This window comes from Herpailurus yagouaroundi, unplaced genomic scaffold, assembly GCF_014898765.1.
Source record: "Herpailurus yagouaroundi ecotype Mexico unplaced genomic scaffold, PumYag 160, whole genome shotgun sequence".
Taxonomy (NCBI): Eukaryota; Metazoa; Chordata; class Mammalia; order Carnivora; family Felidae; genus Herpailurus; species Herpailurus yagouaroundi.
In genome coordinates this window covers 36312814-36327973 of record NW_024412401.1, presented here as the reverse complement: position 1 = coordinate 36327973, position 15160 = coordinate 36312814, and the positions used below count along the sequence as shown (strand labels likewise).

The following is a 15160-nucleotide window of genomic DNA, read 5'->3' as shown; positions in this document are numbered from 1 at the left end:
GTGCTAGTCACATTTACACAATTTGTTAAAATTCAACTGTATACTCAATATGTTCATTATTGGTACACATTATATTTTGAAGGGGTTCAGAACATGCCAGCCCAAAATATGTCACTTTGGCATATTATTTTGGGCTGAAAACACTTGAGAAATAGAAAATTCAGAAAAGTCTCTCTGACCTCCCTCTTTCTACTCAAAAGCAGGTCATAAAATTTCCCATGAGAAAGATGCCCTCTTTATACCAGAAGAGAAGAACATTCTTAGCACTAGAGACTGGGAGATGATGCCAAAATGGATCTGTACAACCAAACCTACTAAAATAACCCTTACCTTCCATTATTCTCTCCCATATATTTTCTAGTCACTGTTTCACAATTTATGGCCTCTAGCTGAAACTCCTTTGCCTAGTCACTTCCCATCAAATTTATTGATTCTTCGTTTAAAACTTATATAAACTTTCTGAGATGCCTGGGTGGCTCAGTCAGGTGAGCATCCAACTTCAGCTCAGGTCATAAACTCATAGTTTGTGAGTTTGAGCCCCACTTTGTGCTGACAGTGTCAAGACTGCTTCGGATTCTCTGTCTCCCTCTCTCTCTGCCCCTCCCCCATGTGCACACACTTGCACTTGCACGCGCTGACGTTCTCTCTCTCAAAAATAAACACTAAAAAAAAAACAAACTATATAAACTCTCAGTTCAACCCATTTCTTCAGGTCTTAATTTCCCTTATGAAGACCCTGTGTGCACATAAAAATATTAAATAACATCTCAGGGCCCCTGGGTGGCTCAGTAGGTTGAGCTTCCAACTCTTGATTTTCATGCAGGTCATGACCTCATAGTTTGTGAGTTCAAGCCCTGCGTTGGGCTCTGTGCTGGCAGTGTGGAGCCTGCTTGGGATTCTTTCTCTTTCCCTCTCTCTCTGGTCCTCCTCTGCTCCCAAGTTCTCTCTCTCTCTTTCTCTAAAAACAAATAAACATTTAAAAAAATTTTTTACTGTTTACTTAGTTTTGAGAGACAGAGAGACAGAGCATGAACAAGGGAAGGGCAGAGAGAGAGAGAAACGAAACTTGAAGCAAGCTCCAGGCTCTGAGGTGTCAGCACAGAGCCCAACGCAGGGCTCGAACTCAGAAACTGCGAGATCATGACCTGAGCTGAAGTCATATGCTTAATCGACTGGGCCACCCAGGCGGCCCCTGAAAAATTTTTAATATTAAGTAACATCTGTATGTTTTTCTCTTACCATGTTTATTACTCAGGCCCTGCCACAGAATTGAGCAGGGTAGAACCAAGTTTTATCTCCCCTACACCTTCAAAGTTTAAAAGAACAGGGGCACCTGGGTGGCTCAGTCGGTTAAGCAGCTAACTCTTGATTTTGGCTTGGGTCATGATCTACTACTCATGGGTTTGAGTCCTGCATCTGGCTCCACACTGGAAGTACAGAGCCTGCTCTGGATTCTCTCTCTCTCTCTCCTTTCCTCCCTCCCTCCATCCCCAACTCATGCTTTCTCTCTCTCTTGCTCTCTCTCTAGATAAATAAATTAAAAAAAAATTAAAATTAAAAAAAGGGAAATTTCCTTTAAAAAAAAAGTTTAAAAGAACAAATAAATAATTCTATATACACATCGGCAAGATATGAGAATAACTTCCTCCCTTCTTTTCCCCCCACCAGCAATGGGCATTATCTCATTTTATATTTTTTGCTGATTTTTTAAAAAGCAAATGACTAAGAAACAAAACAAAGGAACACAGAAAAAGAGAGACAAACAAACAAAAAAGCAGACTCATATATACAGAACTGGTGGCTACCAGAGGGGAGGTAGGTGGGGGGATGGCTGAGATAGATAAAGGGGATTAAGAGCACACTTTTGGTGATGAGCACTGAGTAACATACAGAATTGCTGAACTAGTGTACACCTGAAACTGTATGTTAATTATACTGGAATTAAAAAAGCAAATTAAAAGAAAATGGATTGCTATATTATTTTTGCTTAATTATCAGTGAGGCTGAACATTTTTCTTGCTCATTTAACCTAATTGTCCTTGAAGTTTTATTAATTCTTTTGTAAATCATAAAAATAATACAGTGCCATGAAGACCTTAACTCCCTATCATATTGCTACATTTTCTACAAACTATTGCCTTTCTTTTTAATTGCATTATCTTTTTAAAAACAAACTTTTTATTTGTGTGTTTATGTGTGTGTGTGTTTTGAGAGGGAGAGCACAGTGAGTTCAGGCGCGCGCGCGTGCGCGCGCGCACACACACACACACACACACACACACACACACACACACACGCACACAAAGGGGAGGGACAAGGGGAGAGGGAGAGAGACAATCTCAGTCTCCACACTCAACACCGAGCCTGCGCAAGGCTCAATCTTACATAAGTGACCATGAGATCATGACCTGAGCCGAAATCAAGAGTGGGTCATTTTTTGACTTTGGCTTAGGTCATGATCTCACGGTCTGTGAGTCTGAGCCCCGCATCGGGCTCTGCACTAACAGCTCAGAGCCTGGAGCCTGCTCCGATTCTGTCTTCCCTTCTCTCCCTGCCCCTCCCCTCCACTCGCACTCTGTCTCTCTCAAAATTAAACAAATATTAAAAAAAAAAAAAGTAGCACTGGGTGTTGTATGGAAACCAATTTGACAATAAATTTCATATATTGAAAAAAAAATTAAAGAGATTACTTCCTTGAAAAAAAATAAAAATAAACATTATCATGCTTGTAAAAAAAAAAAAAGAGTGCGACGCTTCAACCAAGTCACCCTGACACCCCAAAAGCAAACTTTTTAAAAGTTTAAGTTTTCACATAGCCAAACTGACGGACCTTTTCACCTATGTAATCTTTTCTCAAAAAAAAAACACCCAAAACTATTATATAGAACTACATTCTTTCATTTTAAACAAAAATATTGTTTCTTACTACATAATGTATAAGGATATCCCTACTTCTCAGACTAATAGTATGCTCTTAGAAAGACAAATAAAATAACTATTTGAATGACTAACAGGAAGGCATCAACTAAAAAGGTATTAAGGCAAATCTACAGGATGAATTTTGACTCTAAAAATAAGTTTTAATAAGAAAAACCCTACGGGTGCCTGGCTGGCTCAGATGGTAGAGCATACAACTCTTGATCTCAGGGTCATGAATTTGAGCCCCATATTGGAGGGGGGGAGGTTAGAGTTTACTTTAAAAAGAATAAAAAGGGATGCCTGGGTGGCTCAGTTGGTCAAGCATCCAACTTTGGCTCAGGTCATGATCTCACGCTTCATGGGTTTGAATCCCACATCGGGCTCTGTGCTGACAGCAAGGAGCCTGGAGCCTGTTTCAGATTCTGTATCTCTCTCTCTTTCTGTGCCCCTCCTGCATTCACACGTGTGCTCACTCACTCTCTCTCTCTCTCTCTCTCAAAAAATAAATATACATTAAAAAAAAAAAAAAACTAAAGACTTGAGGCAATTACTTTATTTATTTATTTTTTTTTTAATTTTTTTTTCAACTTTTATTTATTTTTGGGACAGAGAGAGACAGAGCATGAACGGGGGAGGGGCAGAGAGAGAGGGAGACACAGAATCGGAAACAGGCTCCAGGCTCCGAGCCATCAGCCCAGAGCCTGACGCGGGGCTCGAACTCACGGACCGCGAGATCGTGACCTGGCTGAAGTCGGACGCTTAACCGACTGCGCCACCCAGGCGCCCCGAGGCAATTACTTTATTAATGGAAAGTGTAGATTTTTTAAGTTTATTTATTTACTTGAGAGAGAACCTGGCAGAGAGAGAAAAGAGAGAGAGAATCCCAAGCCGGCTCCATGCTGTCAGCACAGAGCCTGGCGCAGGGCTCAAATTCACAAACTGTGAGATCATGACCTGAGCCAAGAACAAGTCAGACACTTAACCAACTGAGCCACCCAGGTACCGCAAAAGTGCAGAGTTTTATACCTTATCAGTGTATAAACACATGATCAGAGAAATGCTAAATATACAGGAAATATAATTTGTGGTAAGACTTTTATCTGTCAGAAGTAAACCAGCCAGTTGGCCAAAAAACAATTTATGAGTACTGCATATTAAGAATGTATTCACAGGGGGCGCCTGGGTGGCGCAGTCGGTTAAGCGTCCGACTTCAGCCAGGTCACGATCTCGCGGTCCGTGAGTTCGAGCCCCGCGTCGGGCTCTGGGCTGATGGCTCAGAGCCTGGAGCCTGTTTCCGATTCTGTGTCTCCCTCTCTCTCTGCCCCTCCCCCGTTCGTGCTCTGTCTCTCTCTGTCCCAAAAATAAAATAAACGTTGGAAAAAAAAAAAAAAAAAAGAATGTATTCACAAATACTAAATATATTTAACAAAATATATTCATTGGTAGAATATTATTTACAAAAATATATACTTTTCATTGAATATACACATTTGCATGAAATATATTAGAAAGAAAATATTTACAAAAAGACTACGCCATCATATAATCTTTGCTTTCAAAAACAGAACATTCCTAAAACCAAACAAAAAACCCCAGAACATTCCTTAAAATGCTGCTCTGAAGGTAGAATGGGAATACCTTCAGCTAAAATTTCACAGAAATATTCAAAGACTGTTTAAACAAGGTTTTGCTAAATCCATAAATTTGATCAATTTGTCAGTTAGGTGGATGGAATCTTCCTTGCATTTGTTGTAAGAAACCTGTCTAAAGTTGCAAAACTTCAGAGCCAGAAAGCTGAAGAGAATTTTCTGGGGACAGAAACAAATTTCTTTATCTGCTTGTGTTCATCCAAATGCCAGAAAAGGATTCTTGGCAGATTTCCATAAGTAACTGAATTGCCACCCTTTATTTAAATTTAACCACAGATGGGAAACATTTTCCCTAAAAATAATTAAAATCTTAAGTTTTGTACAAGAAATAAACTTTAGTTATACAAAAATTCATTAACGTGGAGCTCTGTTTTCTCAAGATGCCAAAGTATACTTATTATTATTGAACCACAATTGTCAGGAAAATGTTAACAACCCAAGTAATTTACAAAAGAATTGAATTCTCTGAAACAAATCTATGTCAGCTTATCACTATATTATAAAGCAAATAAACTAAAAAAACTATTAATCAAATTACTGCATATCTTAACCTTTTTTAACCTAATATTTGTCCCCTTTGACCAACAGGAACAAAAAGTTTTCCACGATAATAACAAAAAAAATCATACTTAAGAATGAACAAGGGGGGAAAAAAGAATGAACAAGGAGTTCTAAGCAAGTTAAACAGTAGCAAAGGCTTAGTTCTGGATTCTCCTCAAATCTATTCACAAAAACAGATGGAATAGACCAAGAAACAGACCCATCCGTATGCTCAACTGCTTTTTTACAAAGATGCAAAAGCAATTCAATGGAGGAAGAACAGCTTTCTCAACAAATGGTGCAGGAGCAACTGGACATTCACAGGCAAAAAAATGAACTTCAACCTAAACTTCACACCTTAAATAAAAATTAACACTGGGGTGCCTGAGTGGCTCAGTAGATTAAATGTCCAACTTCAGCTCAGGTCATGATCTCACGATTCATGGCGTTTGAGCCCTGCCTCGGGCTCCGTGCTGACAGCTCAGAGCCTGGAACCTGCGTTGGATTCTGTGTCTTCCTCTCTCTACTCCTCCCCCACTCACACTCTGTCTCTCTCTCAAAAATAATAAATAAACATTAAGAAAAAATTTTTTAATTAACACAAAACAGATCAGACTTAACTATAAAATGTAAAACTCAGGGGCACCTGGGTGGCTCAGTCAGTTAAATGTCAGACTCTTGATTTCAGCTCAGGTCATGAGCTCACAGTTCATGACCCACATCAGGTTCTCTGCTGTCAGTGTGGAGCCTGCTTCGGATCCTCTGACTCCTTCTCCCTCTCTGCCCCTGTCCCACTTGTGCGCATGTGTACACACACACACTCTCTCTAAAATAAATAAAATATTTAGAAATTAATAATAATAATAATAATAATAAAAATAAACTATCTTGGCCTACTTCCACCTCCATCACAGAAACCTTCTCCTACAGTACAGGTGAATCCATCTAAATTAAACATGAACAAGAGAAAAGAATGCAATCTAATCCTATGTGAAGTACTGTGATAAAAAGACAAAAAGAACCAAATAATGCATTAACCAATGAAGGCACATCAGAAAAATATGGCCATAAAGTAGATAAGAACTGTAACATAATATCTTAATATTAATTAAAAGAAACTAAGAAACTGACAGGAGCTATAAAGAATAAATCAGAAATAGAAAGCCTAAAAAAAAGAAAAGAGAGAGAGAATGTAGACATAACAAGAGCATTTAAGAAAGCAATGACAAAATTCTGGACAGAATAAGAAAGAAAAAAATTCAGAAAGGAAGACAAAACTGGAGGAACACGACTTAAAGGACAGATACCAAGGATACTGCTTAATAAAGGATAAAAAGGAAAAATACAAAAATAAAGCAAACTTTAAAAATAAGATAAAAAGAATTTGAGGAAAGATGTAGATATAAAAGACAAGCAATGAAGATCCAACATACATGTAACAGGAGACCCCAAAAAGAAAATGAAAGCAATGAAACGTTAAATACTAAAATCTATCACTGATGAAAATATTTATGAGAACAGCCAACACTTAATACATATTCTAGGGGCATCTGGGTGGCTCAATTGGTTAAGAGTTCAACTCTTGATTTTGGCTCAGATCATGAAGATCTGCGCTGATAGCACAAAGCCTGCTTAGGATTCTCTCTCTCCCTCTCTTTCTACCCCTCCCCTGCTCATGCTCTCTCTGTCTCTCCCTCAAAATAAATAAACCTTTAAAAATACATATTCTAGGGGCGCCTGGGTGGCGCAGTTGGTTAAGCGACCGACTTCAGCCAGGTCACGATCTCGCGGTCCGGGAGTTTGAGCCCCGCGTCGGGCTCTGGGCTGATGGCTCAGAGCCTGGAGCCTGTTTCCGATTCTGTGTCTCCCTCTCTCTCTGCCCCTCCTCCGTTCATGCTCTGTCTCTCTCTGTCCCCAAAAAAATAAACGTTGAAAAAAAATTTTTTTTTAAAAATACATATTCTAGTAAAAGTATCGGTTTTTAAAGATTAAAAGTCCTTTGGGCATCTAAGAAAAAGTTAAATTCACTTTAAAAAAATCACAGGTATTAGACTCTGACAACAACACTTTTTACCAGAATACAATAGAATAGGGCTCAGCAAACTATGGCTTGGGTACCAAATCCAGCCCACTGTCAGGTTCTGTAAATAAAGTTTCTCTAAACACAGTCATGCTTGCTCATTTACATACTCTATATGGCTGCTTTTGCACTACAGTGGCAAAGTTATGTAATTTTGACAGTGACTTATGTTCCACAAAGCCTAAAATAATTACCATTTGGCCTTTTACAGAAAAGGTTTGCCAAACCCTACCCGAGAGTAACATATTTAAGAAACCCGAGGAAAGAAAATGTGAGCCAAGTACTTATATTCAGCAAAACTGACCTTCTTTTTTTTAAAAAAAAAATTTTTTTTTCAACGTTTATTTATTTTTGGGACAGAGAGAGACAGAGCATGAACGGGGGAGGGGCAGAGAGAGAGGGAGACACAGAATCGGAAACAGGCTCCAGGCTCTGAGCCATCAGCCCAGAGCCCGACGCGGGGCTTGAACTCCCGGACCGCGAGATCGTGACCCGGCTGAAGTCGGACGCTCAACCGACTGTGCCACCCAGGCGCCCCGATCTTCAACTATAAAAGCCACAAACAGTTTTAACCATGAAAGACAGGACACATTATTCACATGAGGCATTTATGAGGGTTCAAAGAGCTTTAAACTATCAAATGATGATTACAGAAGCCTTAGCATAAGGACTTGTGTTGTGCATTGAATATATTTAACTGTAGAACCAAGACCAATGATAGGCAAAGGTGACAGAGTACTATGTGATCTGTATGGGGCAAACAGAACTGAGAAATCTTGGGAAGCAGGAACCAAGTAGTCTAGGGACTTGATTATATCACACATATGGAGTGAAGTAGGTATGCATGAAAGGCAATGAGTGGAGGAATGGGCTGTATTATGAGCTGAATTGTTCACCCCCTACCCCTGCCAAATTCATATACTTAAGTTCTAACACCCAGGACTTCAAAATGAGACAATATTTGGAGACAGGGCCTTTAAAGAGGTAATAAGGTCATTTGGGTGAGTTCTAAGGTGATGACTTGATGGCCTATAAAAAGAGGAATATAGGACACAGACAGGCACATAGTGAAAATATCTGAGGAAGACTGCCATCGAAAGCCAAGGAGAATCCTTAGAAGAACCCAACTCTGCCAACATCTTGATCTGGGACTTCTAGCCTCCAGAAGCGTAAGAAAATTTTGTTGTCTAAACCACCCAGTTTGTCATACTTTGTTATGGCAGCCCTTGTTAACTAATACTGGCTAGGAAGAGGAAGTAGTTCTGGCTAGATAGGAGTTCACTTCTGTCCCAGAAGTATGAAGTCTCAGAACAGCAGAGCTTTTGATATGTGGTGACTATGCCTTAAATAACACAATGATTATTATTTTTTTTTATTTTTTGGGGGGGGCACCTGGGTGGCCCAGTTGGTCAAGTGTCCCACTTCAGCTCAGATCATGATCTCACAGTTCATGGGTCTGAGCCCCAGGTGAGGCTCTGTGCTGACAGCTCAGAGCCTGGAACCTGCTTTGAATTCTGTGTGTGTGCCCTTCCCCTGCTCATGCTCTGTCTCTCTTTCTCTCAAAAATAAACAAACATCTAAATTTTTTTAATGTTTATTTATTTATTTTGAGAGAGAGAGAGAGAGAAAATGCATGAGGGGAGAAGGGCAGAGAGAGAATCCCAAGTAGGCTCCACAAAGTCTGCACAGAGCCCAATGTGGGGCTTGAACCCACAAACCCATAAACCCGTGAGATCATGATCTGAATGGAAACCAAGACTCAGATGCTCAATCAACTGAGTCATCCAGGCACCCCAATTAAAAAATGTTTAAATAGGGGCACACAACTCTTGTTTTTTTTTTTAATGTTTATTTTTGAGAGAGAGAGAGATAGAGAGAGAGGGAGAGAGACAGGGAGGGAGGGAGAGGGAAGGGCAGAGAGAGAAGGGGACAGAGGATCCAAAGCCAGCTCCGCGTTGACAGCGGACAGCCCCATGTGAGACTCAAATTCAGGAACCCTGAGATCATGACCTCAGCCGAAGTCGGATGCTTAACCAACTGAGCCACCCAGGCACCCCTGGAGCACAAGACTCTTGATCTCGGGGTTGTGAGTTTGAGCCCCACATTGGGCGTGGAGCCTACTTAAAAATATTGTAAAGAAAAATAGGGGCGCCTGGGTGGCTCAGTCAGTTAAGCTTCTGACTTCAGCTCAGGTCATGATCTCACGGTCCGTGAGTTCGAGCCCCGCGACGGGCTCTGGGCTGATGGCTCAGAGCCTGGAGCCTGCTTCCAATTCTGTGTCTCCCTCTCTCTCTGCCCCTCCCCCGTTCATGCTCTGTCTCTCTCTGTCTCAAAAATAAATAAACGTTAAAAAAAAGAAAAGAAAAGAAAAAAAATAATAATCCAAAAAAAAACTTTAAATAGTGAACATTCAAGAGAAAACATAATGGACACAATATTTGCAACTTGAAAAGCCCGGAAACGTTTCAAGTAGTGTCAGTTCTAAGGAAAACCAAGAAGAAGGAACACCCAAAGAAGATACGTCTTATTCCTGAAATCAACTAAAAAAGTAAGTAAATAATACATAAACAATCCTGCCAAGCAAGAGAAAGTAATGGTAGCAACTTTGGATAATTCTTTAGAATTCAAATTAACTTTTTTTAAAGTAAGCTCTACACCCAACATGGGGCTCAAACTCACGACCCCAAGCTGCATCCTCTACCCACTGAGCCAGCCAAGTGCTCCTCAGATTAACTTTAAAAAATTTTCAGGGGCACCTGGGTGGCTCAGTCGGTTAAGCACCAACTCTTGATTTCAGCTCAGGTCATGATCTCACAGTTCTTGGGATCGAGCCCCATGTCAGGCTCTATGCTGACAGCACAGAACCTGCTTAGGATTCTCTCTCCCTCTCTCTCTTCCCCTCTCCCACTTGCACTCGTTCCCACTCTCTTTCAAAATAAATAAATAACTTGGGGCGCCTGGGTGGCTCAGTCAGTTGGGCATCCGACTTCAGCTCAGGTCACGATCTCATGGTTTGTGGGTTCAAACCCCGCATCAGGCTCTGTAAGACAGCTCAGAGTCTGGAGCCTGCTTCAGATTCTGTGTCTCCTCTCTCTGCCCCTCCCCCACTTGTACTCTGACTCTGTCTCTCAAAAATAAATAAATGTAATAAATAAATAAATAAATAAATAAATAACTTAAAAAAAATTTTTTGCTAACAGAATCCCTGACGATCAACAAACAAAAACAGTTGCAAGCATCAAATGAAAAGATAGTTGCAGTCAGTATTAATGAAATTATGGTTCATTGCAAGTTTTTTTTAAACAAGTAATAATCACTAATAATTGAACCTATATTATTTCTTGCCCTGTATCTAAAACTATACAGGCCATAGATTTTGAGAGGGCAGTAAGGTAAAGGAGAAAGCTATTTTCCAATTTGTAGCTACCTAAAAGAGACTTGCTCCCAGGTGCTGAGGGGGCCAAAGTTCAGGCAGATCAGAGGGGAAATAGCTAGAGTCAAATGCATCATTTTATAACAAGACTTTTAATGTTTTTAAAAGTTTCTTAAATGTTTTAATGCCTTCTTCAAGTTTTTAAAAGTTGCATTTCACATGAAATTGCACAAGTTAGCAACATATATGTTACTTTTCTTTCAGTACAAAAGAACCAATTACAGATGTCCTAGACAACAACACTTTGCTATCTATATTAAAGTGTGACAAAGTTTTGAAATACATCTTGTCACTAAAGCCATTGGTATTACCAATATAGAATAGTGAAAAGGCTCTCCAACTGTTTCAAAACTTTACAAAATACACTTGAATACTGCTTCATAATTTGCCTTTCTCCAGAAAAGCATATTAAACTTTGTTGACATTGAATAGAAAATAAAATTCAAAAATCTGCATCTTGAGTACTTTTGGTTTCTTGACCTTTATTTGAATTTGAGACTAAGCTTTACCAAACAACAGAATTTACACTGTAACCAGCCAACCACAGTCCTCATTATGGAATCTATGCAGTACATTTGTTACCTAGGAAACAGATCAGAGCACAGGCAGAGTGCAATTTCTGTATAGCAAAAGAATTCTCCAATCATGCTGGTAAATAAAGTCCATAAATCAACTAATCAAAAGCAAAGTCAAGAAGTATCACATAAGAGTTAAGCTCTATGGAAACTTTTTTAAAGGAAAAAAGAAACCTGTGGGGCTTCCTCAGGCAACTATGTAGCTCTCTTAAGTAAATATTATGAGCAGGTTTCTTTACAAACACAAACTGTCAAAAAATAAACTGTTCAAAATAAATGGCTTCTCTCCAATCTTCAGCTTCTCTATTTTTGACAGTATTTAAAAGAAAAAGCTTCTTCAGAGCCAGCCTCGTACATCTGGTAGCAGAATATTAATCCAAGAATGAATTCCGCATTTTCCAAGAGCAGCACGAGTTTGTGCCATTCTTAAACAATGCAGGACGATAAAGGCTGGAATGAGAGGTCACTGTCCACACTTCTAACAGTCAAGACCTGCTTCCACACCAGGCTACAAAAAACTTCATGAAAAGGAAGGATCTGAAAGTCACAGGTCTATTATAAAGAATAAAATTGCTACTTTTCAGCTTCCATTTGGTTATTACTAATGATAATACCAGTCCTTTGATGGTTCCAAGTAATCCCAAGTGGCCATTTTGGGTTTCCTTTAATGGTAACACGCTGGTAACTAACAAGCAGGAAAAGTCTATAGATTTTCAAGCCTATCAAATTTAACTGGACAGCTTAGTGTTGTTTAAAAAAAAAAAGAAACTGGTAAGTGTCAGTTTATATTGCTCAAGTATATTTAAAACCCAACTTTACATAAAAATTCAAAATTTCTGGAAGTAACATTTAGTAGCTGAAAAAAATTTCAACCATGAAGACTAAAACATAATTTATATGCCTTCCTAAACACCGACATACCAGAAGAGAAATCAATTGAAAATATGTAAGGTTCTCTGCACTGCTTCTGATTACACTAAAATGTTACTGCTAATTATACAAAAACCAAAAAATATCCACATATCAGAGCCAAAAATAAAAACAAAGCAAAAAAAACTAGGTGTTATCTTTTAGCCAGCTCACATAAAGACACTACACTGCCAATCCCAGAAAACTGTTAGGCATAACTACAAGTTGCCAAGCAATTCTCAAAACAGGCCACACACTCTTAATGTTTAATTTACACACTGACTCTTTGTTAAACCTTATCCCTCCAATTGCCAGTCCTATAAATAAATACATAAACAAGCAATTCAAGTTGTTATTTTCTTTTTTTGAAATTTCTAAGAACTGATAAAGAGTGTGTAATCTAATAGCTGAAACTCTGGGAGTGTTTTCGAATTCCATCCCATTCCTAATACAAATTAGGACAATAATAAAAAAAACAAAAAACAAAAAACAAAAAAACCAAATTAGGACAATAAGCCCGAACAAATTTCAATACCCATGCTCTTTAGGCCATCCTTATTGAAAAAGAAGAACCCTGCTCAAGAGCTTACTAGTGCCTTGCACTGAGCTCTATGCAGCCTAATTTGGTTTAGCTAATCTAGACAGGAAGTCAAAGCAGGAATATAATTTGATCAATTCAAAGGGGCTGGTGAGACAAATGTTAGAAGTAGCCTCTTCTAGGTTTTAAGTGTACAAAAATGTACACTCCAGGTATACATAAAATTAGGCATGCAATAATATTAATCTGTTAATGTAACTAGGGCAAGAATCTAGGATAAATTTTTCTCCTAGAAGAAGATCACTCTTTTTGGCATACTAAAATGGTCTCCTCTTCATAAGGACAAAAATCAGTTTGCCTAATTAAAACTGCATTAAAACTGTGCACTGCTGGGGCACCCGGGTGGCTTAGTCAGTTGAGCGTCCGACTTCGGCTCAGGTCATGATCTCACGGTCTGTGGGTTCGAGCCCCGCGTCAGGCTCTGTGCTGACAGCTCAGAGCCTGGAGCCTGCTTCGAATTCTGTGTCTCCCTCTCTCTCTCTCTGCCCCTCCCCCACTCTCACTTTGTCTCACTCTGTCTCTCAAAAATAAATAAATGTAAAAAGAAAACCTTTTTTTTTTAAAGTGTGCTCTGCTTTCTGAGAAAGCGTCTGTAGAAGCACATTGCTTTCTATATCTCATTTGATGAAAATTTAAATATTTTGCACCACTATGTTTTTCAAGGAAAGCCTCTGTTTTCTACATATAGCTGTATATATAACTGAGTGTACCCAAAACTATTCTTTTAATCTCCTTGATAAGTCAAATTTAAATTTGTCAACATGGATTCCAAACAATAGACAAAAAGAAAAAAAAGTCTCCAGAAGTGAGTAAATTGAGATTAATATAAAGATATAAATCTGTACCTGCATTAAAAATCTGAATGTGCAATATTAAGTTTCTGGGTACTTAGTCAACTTCACTTACAATTTGGATATCTACAAATATATATCAACTCTTCATAAGAAACTCAGATAAATAACATAAACCGGAAATATCACCCACGGTACTTTTCAAAAAATTATATCCACCAGTGCAACCCAATCGTTAGGTTTTGTAAAGAGAGAATACATAAAAACATAGAATAAAAGAGGGAAAGAACAATCACAGGGAGAAAAATCAGTTCTAACATTCACGTTCTCCCCACACGCTGTGGAAGATCTCATATTTTAAACCAGCAAAAATAAAGGTTTTAGCCTGAACGGAAAACTAGATGTTTACTGCACTCCAACTTAACCTCCACTGTGGAAGCTATCACTATCTGAGTCGCTTGTTAACTGTTTACTTAATAGGTAGAAGATTCGGTCAGGCTAATCCTAAGGAGTCTGGGAAATAGCAAAACTTTACCATCAAACTTTAAAATATGGAGAGATACCCAAAAATTCCTACAAAATCACAACCATGTTCATCTTTGATTTGCCTGAAAGTCCCAACCTAATCTTAAGAAACAGAAGAGGAACCACCTGAAAACCAGAAACCTTCTCTGATCTGGGTTTGATTCTGGTCAACCCAGCCTCCTTGCACCCAGGGAATACATTTGTCGATGTATTTGATAACAAACACAAATCACTGCGCGCAGCCTCGGATGGGGGAGGGGGCGGAAGAGCGCTTCGGAGAAAGCCCTCCTCCGTTAGAAACAATAAATAAGGGACCGAAGCGATGCACGTTCCTCCACACACGCCCCACACGCACCTCAGCGTGCCTCTCGCGAGGGAAACAAGTCGGGCAAAGCCCCGAACCACCTCTCTCCCTCTCTCCACAACCATCTCAACACTTGGAAACTAAGAGGGCAGATCTTTTCTTTCTCCTTCCCGCCCTCCTTCCCACCTCCAAACAGACCCAAGAGCAGGAGCAGGCGAGCCAGACCCACGCAGCGCGCCCGCGGCGGCGACAGGAGATGCCGGGCGCCGCGCCGGCCCCGCGAAGGCTGACCAGAGCCTCGGCCGCCGAAGCTCGCTCCCGGAGCCCGCTCGGCCGCCTGGGGTCTCACCCGTCGCGCCCCCAAGCCCGGCGACGGCTGGCCGCCCGGGTCGCTGCCCTGACTCTCGGCCTTCCCACCCCGCCCCCCCCCCCCCCAGAGAAGACAAAAGAGGGTTCAGCCGGGTCACTGCTTGGCGGCCGAAGGGGAGACAGCCCGGACCCCAGCGCGGCCGCCCCCCACACAAAGGGGCTCCCCGGCCCAGGTCGCAGCGTCGGCGCGCTCGTCCCCGCCCCGCGCGCGGGCTCTCACCCACCTGCAGGTGTCTGTGCGTCTGTCCATAGGAACGCGGGCGGCGGGGGGGGCCTGCGGGAGCCGGGCAGCCCGGGCTGGACGGGGCGGGACCGAGGGGAGGGAGGGAAAGCGGCCAGAGGGCCAGGAGCGGCGGCAAGAAGAGCGGGGAAGGCGCCGGGCGGACGGAGGCGCGGAGCGGGGGGCGGGGGCGCCAGCCTGGCTCTGCCGACCGGCGCGCGCCGCTCCGTGCGCCCCAGGCTCCGCGC

General features: G+C 40.9%; 1 protein-coding gene across 3 annotated transcripts in view; it reads right to left on the bottom strand.

Annotated features, from left to right (window-relative positions):
• Nucleotides 1–15149, bottom strand: part of KIAA1958 (KIAA1958 ortholog) — a 170675-nt gene extending 155526 nt beyond the window's left edge. For all 3 annotated transcript variants that reach the window (XR_005792637.1, XM_040481972.1, XM_040481971.1), the window contains exon 1: nucleotides 14917–15149. The gene's annotated coding sequence lies outside the window, so the exon portion shown is untranslated. The remainder of the gene's footprint in view (nucleotides 1–14916) is intronic.
• Nucleotides 15150–15160: the final 11 nt, after the last annotated feature.